We start from the raw sequence: 7,500 nt of genomic DNA, 5'->3' as shown, positions 1-7,500 counted from the left end.
CCCCAACGTTAGCGCCTCTGCCGCACGAAGTCGTGGACCGGCAATCACTCCACCTGCACCCGTTCGTGCCCCACCCCAACCGCCCAACTCGCAACTCCAGCGGATGAACGGCGGACTTTGCTCGCACTCGCAATGTGCAATCCACCCCTATAACGTGCGTTTCATGAAGAGTTATGTCCAATATGCGACATTCCCGCTGTCCATATACATGAGCTGCGAGCTGTACCACGTACGAGCTACAGACGCGATCGCGTTGCTCTCTGTACGAATGCAGATGCTCAGCGGCAGCTAGGAGGCGCTCCATCCATGTCGGTACCGGTGAGCGTTGCACTCGCAGTCGCAAAAACGTACGGCAAGTATATTACTCGGAAGAGTCAATGACAGTCCAAGCCCCCCCTGCGTGGGAAGAGTCTTCCTAGGCCATGACCCACCGGAAGGGCGCAGCGTCCCCCACCCCAGACATGTGACGTCACACTATCGGTATTGACGACTAGACTGATTCCTTATAATCATTTGCCATACACCGGTGGAAGCTGCCGAGACGAGTAACTACGTGGCGGCCTCGCCGTGTCACTAATGTACAGAGATACAACAGTTTCGACTGGAACCGGATGAAACGTATACACGGCGCTGATTAGTAATAGATAGAGCCATCAAAATACAGATAATGTATACAACTGTCCGTATACATGCTGAAAGACTCTGCTCACAATCACAACCACACGTCAGCCAGACACTCTTATCACGCACTACTCTCTGCCTGTAACAGGCACAGAGACAATATGTAAGCACCAGCATGGAACAACACCCAGTGCATCCTCTCCGCCACATTAGACAATCCACACTATCATAACCAGACCGGGAGGTCCACTCACAAAACAGAATATCCCACCCTTCCGACAACCACCATTGCTCAGCTAAGCCACCAACACCCACACATGTCCTACACAGGGGTACACCCAACATCACAATACTGCCTCCTGTCACAGCACACAAACAATGGCAGGAATGAAAGACACAGGTCTGCCACAAGCATGGAATCAGAGCGCCGCCTGTCATGAGCCAAAGGTGCACCCTGACATGGCAAATCAGATGATGCCGCAGTCATTTACTTACGATAATCACAATCAACAAACCGCCCCCCCCCCCCAAAACACCTTTCCTTACAACAATGTGTACCTTAACCTAACCCGTATTGTGCCTTAACCTAACCCGTATTGTGCCTTAAGCTAACCCGTATTGTGCCTTAACCTAACCCGTATTGTGCCTTAACCTAACCCGTATTGTGCCTTAACCTAACCCGTATTGTGCCTTAACCTAACCCGTATTGTGCCTTAACCTAACCCGTATTGTGCCTTAACCTAACCCGTATTGTGCCTTAACCTAACCCGTATTGTGCCTTAACCTAACCCGTATTGTGCCTTAACCTAACCCGTATTGTGCCTTAACCTAACCCGTATTGTGCCTTAACCTAACCCGTATTGTGCCTTAACCTAACCCGTATTGTGCCTTAACCTAACCCGTGTTGTGCCTTAACCTAACCCGTGTTGTGCCTGAACCTAACCCGTGTTGCGCCTTAACCTAACCCGTGTTGCGCCTTAACCTAACCCGTGTTGCGCCTTAACCTAACCCGTGTTGCGCCTTAACCTAACCCGTGTTGCGCCTTAACCTAACCCGTGTTGCGCCTTAACCTAACCCGTGTTGCGCCTTAACCTAACCTGTGTTGCGCCTTAACCTAACCTATGTTGCGCCTTAACCTAACCTATGTTGCGCCTTAACCTAACCTGTGTTGTACCTTAACCTAACCCATATTGTACCTTAACCTAACCCATATTGTACCTTAACCTAACCCATATTGTACCTTAACCTAACCCATATTGTACCTTAACCTAACCCATATTGTACCTTAACCTAACCCATATTGTACCTTAACCTAACCCATATTGTACCTTAACCTAACCCATATTGTACCTTAACCTAACCCATATTGTACCTTAACCTAACCCATATTGTACCTTAACCTAACCCATATTGTACCTTAACCTAACCCATGTTGCGCCTTAACCTAACCCATGTTGCGCCTTAACCTAACCCATGTTGCGCCTTAACCTAACCTATGTTGCGCCTTAACCCAACACACGTTGGGCCTTAACCCAACACACGTTGGGCCTTAACCCAACACACGTTGGGCCTTAACCCAACACACGTTGGGCCTTAACCCAACACACGTTGGGCCTTAACCCAACACACGTTGGGCCTTAACCCGCTCTGTAATTGTCAGACGACGCGTTAAATTAGTGTAGTGTTGCCTAACTGCAACCCCCGCAATATAGTTTGCCACTCGCACTGCCCGGTCCCCAGAGTATCGCTTCATGTTAAACACCTTGCAGCTATACACTGTAATGCGGATGGCGGCAGGACGTACATGCTCAATGCCCTTCGCAGTTGTTCATTGGCATTCGCATGGCGAAGCACAGCCTACGTTGTGGTACGGCTTGTGGCAACTGTCCGCTGATGTTGTACGTCCAAATCACACACTGTACCGCACATTGGTCCTCATGTACTGAATGATACATCGTGGTACATGTGTGACCGTACCACGACTGCGCCAACAACGGCGAACCATACGGTCCAAATATTGTGCACTCAGCTACGTGTCGTCTCCCTATAAGAGCTGGATTGCAGTATGGTATGCCGTGGATGGCGATCAGCATGAGCCGTCTGTTGATGTAGTGGCGCGTGTTGTCAGACGTAGTCGTCTCTTCTCACACACCGTGATAGCATGGTGCACTGCGTTCCACATCTGCGACATGCGACAGAGGCCGGTTGACAGTCGTTCGCGCAATGGACATCGCATACGTACGGGGGCCACCTTCCACGTGTTCGCGAAGCGTGCACATGTTGTTGCGTGTATGTGGGCAGACATAGTGTGTCGTGACACCTGACACAGGCATGCAACAATCGTTGAATTTGCAAATGGCGATGGACGTCTACGTTTGCTGGTGACGTTACGCAAATGAACAACTGGTAAACCGTTGTGGTGCGGTTGTTCTCGCTAGAGGTGAATCAGTGATGGCGACGATCGGTTGAGCTACCAACCGGTTGTTTCAGCGATACCCACCATGCCCACGAACGTGAATGGCATGTGGGTGTGAAGCGATACGCGGCGGTGGCTGGGTGGGACCGTCCCCGGCCGGTGAGGGGGGGCCTCCCGGCGTGCTGGCCGCGCGGTGCGTGGGCGCACGCGCTACAGCCGGCTGGTGGGGGCGGCCAGTGGCAGGCGCGCCGGCCGACGGAGGCGGCAGGCGGCGCAGCTGCGCGCCGGCGCACCCTGCACGCGGCGCCGTGCGGCCAAAGTAGGTCCTCGCGGGCCCGGTGCGAAGCGCGGTGGACATCTGCAGTGTGCTGGTCCGATTGAGGACTGTGTGCGCTGAGGATGCGCCGCCGCCCGGCGCTCGGCGCCGCGACGCCGTCTGCTGCTCGGTCGCCTCTGCGGTTCTCGCAGGTGGTTTGTATCGCAGCTGTGCGGACGTGTTGGCGCGTGCGCTGTGCTGGGAGAGTTCGCTTCGGCACCCAAGTGGGGCTTTTGTCCTTCTGTGGCGCTGGCGTTGGAGCTGCCGGCCACCGTAGGTGGCGCGTGTTGTCTCCCGCCGGCAATGCCACGACAGCACGCTCCCGGGCCTCTGTCGGCAGCGGCAAGCTCAGTTGGGAGCACGGGTGGTCGCACCTAAAGCGTCTACTCGCCAAACTCCGGGCGATTGCGCCTCTCTCGAACCCGACCAAGTACTTAGGACGGCGCTGCGCGCCGCCGGGACCTGAGAGGGTTTCGAGGTGTATTGTGCAGGGGAGCTCAGCCTCCTCCTGTTTGCAGAATAATTGAGCGGACGCTTGCGTGTTCGCGCGGGCCCCCGGGACACACTCCCGGGCGGCCGGCTGCTCAGCTCTAGTTGACGCAGCTCCCTGGTTGATCCTGCCAGTAGTCATATGCTTGTCTCAAAGATTAAGCCATGCATGTCTCAGTACAAGCCGCATTAAGGTGAAACCGCGAATGGCTCATTAAATCAGTTATGGTTCCTTAGATCGTACCCACGTTACTTGGATAACTGTGGTAATTCTAGAGCTAATACATGCAAACAGAGTCCCGACCAGAGATGGAAGGGACGCTTTTATTAGATCAAAACCAATCGGTCGGCTCGTCCGGTCCGTTTGCCTTGGTGACTCTGAATAACTTTGGGCTGATCGCACGGTCCTCGTACCGGCGACGCATCTTTCAAATGTCTGCCTTATCAACTGTCGATGGTAGGTTCTGCGCCTACCATGGTTGTAACGGGTAACGGGGAATCAGGGTTCGATTCCGGAGAGGGAGCCTGAGAAACGGCTACCACATCCAAGGAAGGCAGCAGGCGCGCAAATTACCCACTCCCGGCACGGGGAGGTAGTGACGAAAAATAACGATACGGGACTCATCCGAGGCCCCGTAATCGGAATGAGTACACTTTAAATCCTTTAACGAGTATCTATTGGAGGGCAAGTCTGGTGCCAGCAGCCGCGGTAATTCCAGCTCCAATAGCGTATATTAAAGTTGTTGCGGTTAAAAAGCTCGTAGTTGGATTTGTGTCCCACGCTGTTGGTTCACCGCCCGTCGGTGTTTAACTGGCATGAATCGTGGGACGTCCTGCCGGTGGGGCGAGCTGAAGGCGTGCGACGCGCCTCGTGCGTGCTCGTGCGTCCCGAGGCGGACCCCGTTGCAATCCTACCAGGGTGCTCTTGAGTGAGTGTCTCGGTGGGCCGGCACGTTTACTTTGAACAAATTAGAGTGCTTAAAGCAGGCAAGCCCGCCTGAATACTGTGTGCATGGAATAATGGAATAGGACCTCGGTTCTATTTTGTTGGTTTTCGGAACCCGAGGTAATGATTAATAGGGACAGGCGGGGGCAATCGTATTGCGACGTTAGAGGTGAAATTCTTGGATCGTCGCAAGACGAACAGAAGCGAAAGCATTTGCCAAGTATGTTTTCATTAATCAAGAACGAAAGTTAGAGGTTCGAAGGCGATCAGATACCGTCCTAGTTCTAACCATAAACGATGCCAGCCAGCAATCCGCCGCAGTTCCTCCGATGACTCGGCGGGCAGCCTCCGGGAAACCAAAGCTTTTGGGTTCCGGGGGAAGTATGGTTGCAAAGCTGAAACTTAAAGGAATTGACGGAAGGGCACCACCAGGAGTGGAGCCTGCGGCTTAATTTGACTCAACACGGGAAACCTCACCAGGCCCGGACACCGGAAGGATTGACAGATTGATAGCTCTTTCTTGATTCGGTGGGTGGTGGTGCATGGCCGTTCTTAGTTGGTGGAGCGATTTGTCTGGTTAATTCCGATAACGAACGAGACTCTAGCCTGCTAACTAGTCGCGTGACATCCTTCGTGCTGTCAGCGATTACTTTTCTTCTTAGAGGGACAGGCGGCTTCTAGCCGCACGAGATTGAGCAATAACAGGTCTGTGATGCCCTTAGATGTTCTGGGCCGCACGCGCGCTACACTGAAGGAATCAGCGTGTCTTCCTAGGCCGAAAGGTCGGGGTAACCTGCTGAACCTCCTTCGTGCTAGGGATTGGGGCTTGCAATTGTTCCCCATGAACGAGGAATTCCCAGTAAGCGCGAGTCATAAGCTCGCATTGATTACGTCCCTGCCCTTTGTACACACCGCCCGTCGCTACTACCGATTGAATGATTTAGTGAGGTCTTCGGACTGGTACGCGGCATTGACTCTGTCGTTGCCGATGCTACCGGAAAGATGACCAAACTTGATCATTTAGAGGAAGTAAAAGTCGTAACAAGGTTTCCGTAGGTGAACCTGCGGAAGGATCATTACCGACTAGACTGCATGTCTTTCGATGTGCGTGTCGTGTCGCGCAACACGCTACCTGTACGGCTCGCAGTAGCCGTGCGCCGCGTGCGGAACCACGCGTGCTTCTCAAAACTAACGCCAATGTTGTGTGGTACGAGCGCTGAAGCGCTGGAGCGGCTGGCCTGCGGCACCTGGCGCCTGGCGCCGGTTTTGAATGACTTTCGCCCGACTGCCTGTCCGCTCCGGTGTGGAGCCGTACGACGCCCATCGGCCGTGAGGCCGTTGGACACAATACGCTTGAACAGGGGCCGCTACACGCCTACGTCCCGCCTATGCAACTGTCTTGAAAGAGACAGTGGAAACTAAGAAAAGATCACCCAGGACGGTGGATCACTCGGCTCGTGGGTCGATGAAGAACGCAGCAAATTGCGCGTCGACATGTGAACTGCAGGACACATGAACATCGACGTTTCGAACGCACATTGCGGTCCATGGATTCCGTTCCCGGGCCACGTCTGGCTGAGGGTCGGCTACGTATACTGAAGCGCGCGGCGTTTGCCCCGCTTCGCAGACCTGGGAGCGTCGCGGCCGCCTGTGGGGCCGGCCGCGCCTCCTTAAACGTGCGATGCGCGCCCGTCGCCTGGCGGTTCGCATACCGGTACTTACTCGGTAGCGTGCACAGCCGGCTGGCGGTGTGGCGTGCGACACCTCGTACAACGAACTCAGAGCAGGCGAGACTACCCGCTGAATTTAAGCATATTACTAAGCGGAGGAAAAGAAACTAACAAGGATTCCCCCAGTAGCGGCGAGCGAACAGGGAAGAGTCCAGCACCGAACCCCGCAGGCTGCCGCCTGTCGTGGCATGTGGTGTTTGGGAGGGTCCACTACCCCGACGCCTCGCGCCGAGCCCAAGTCCAACTTGAATGAGGCCACGGCCCGTAGAGGGTGCCAGGCCCGTAGCGGCCGGTGCGAGCGTCGGCGGGACCTCTCCTTCGAGTCGGGTTGCTTGAGAGTGCAGCTCCAAGTGGGTGGTAAACTCCATCTGAGACTAAATATGACCACGAGACCGATAGCGAACAAGTACCGTGAGGGAAAGTTGAAAAGAACTTTGAAGAGAGAGTTCAAAAGTACGTGAAACCGTTCTGGGGTAAACGTGAGAAGTCCGAAAGGTCGAACGGGTGAGATTCACGCCCATCCGGCCACTGGCCTCCGCCCTCGGCAGATGGGGCCGGCCGCCCGCGCGGAGCAATCCGCGGCGGGGTCGTGTCCGGTTGCCTTTCCACTCGCCGCGGGGTGGGGCCGTTCCGGTGTGCGGTGGGCCGCACTTCTCCCCTAGTAGGACGTCGCGACCCGCTGGGTGCTGGCCTACGGCCCGGGTGCGCAGCCTGTCCTTCCGCGGGCCTCGGTTCGCGTCTGTTGGGCAGAGCCCCGGTGTCCTGGCTGGCTGCCCGGCGGTATATCTGGAGGAGTCGATTCGCCCCTTTGGGCGCTCGGGCTCCCGGCAAGCGCGCGCGGTTCTTCCCGGATGACGGACCTACCTGGCCCGGCCCCGGACCCGCGCCGCTGTTGGCTCGGGATGCTCTCGGGCGGAATAATCGCTCCCGTCAGCGGCGCTTCAGCTTTGGACAATTTCACGACCCGTCTTGAAACACGGAC

At 55.5% G+C, this 7,500-nt stretch overlaps 3 non-coding genes across 3 annotated transcripts in view; all 3 read left to right on the top strand.

The window, feature by feature from the left end:
* The first annotated feature begins 3,957 nt into the window (after positions 1-3,957).
* On the top strand, positions 3,958-5,867 carry LOC124621000. Its single transcript, XR_006980494.1, has one exon. It is a non-coding gene; the product is annotated as a small subunit ribosomal RNA (ribosomal RNA).
* Positions 5,868-6,218: 351 nt separating this feature from the next.
* LOC124620702 lies at positions 6,219-6,373 on the top strand. Its single transcript, XR_006980251.1, has one exon. It is a non-coding gene; the product is annotated as a 5.8S ribosomal RNA (ribosomal RNA).
* Positions 6,374-6,561: 188 nt separating this feature from the next.
* LOC124621060 overlaps positions 6,562-7,500 on the top strand; it is a 4,224-nt gene continuing 3,285 nt past the window's right edge. Inside the window, exon 1 of the ribosomal RNA XR_006980535.1 lies at positions 6,562-7,500. This exon is cut by the window's right edge and continues 3,285 nt beyond it. This is a non-coding gene — a ribosomal RNA (large subunit ribosomal RNA).

This window comes from Schistocerca americana, chromosome 6 (assembly GCF_021461395.2).
Source record: "Schistocerca americana isolate TAMUIC-IGC-003095 chromosome 6, iqSchAmer2.1, whole genome shotgun sequence".
NCBI lineage: Eukaryota > Metazoa > Arthropoda > Insecta > Orthoptera > Acrididae > Schistocerca > Schistocerca americana.
Note: the sequence above shows the minus strand (reverse complement) of the source record. Positions and strands in the feature narration are given on the sequence as shown.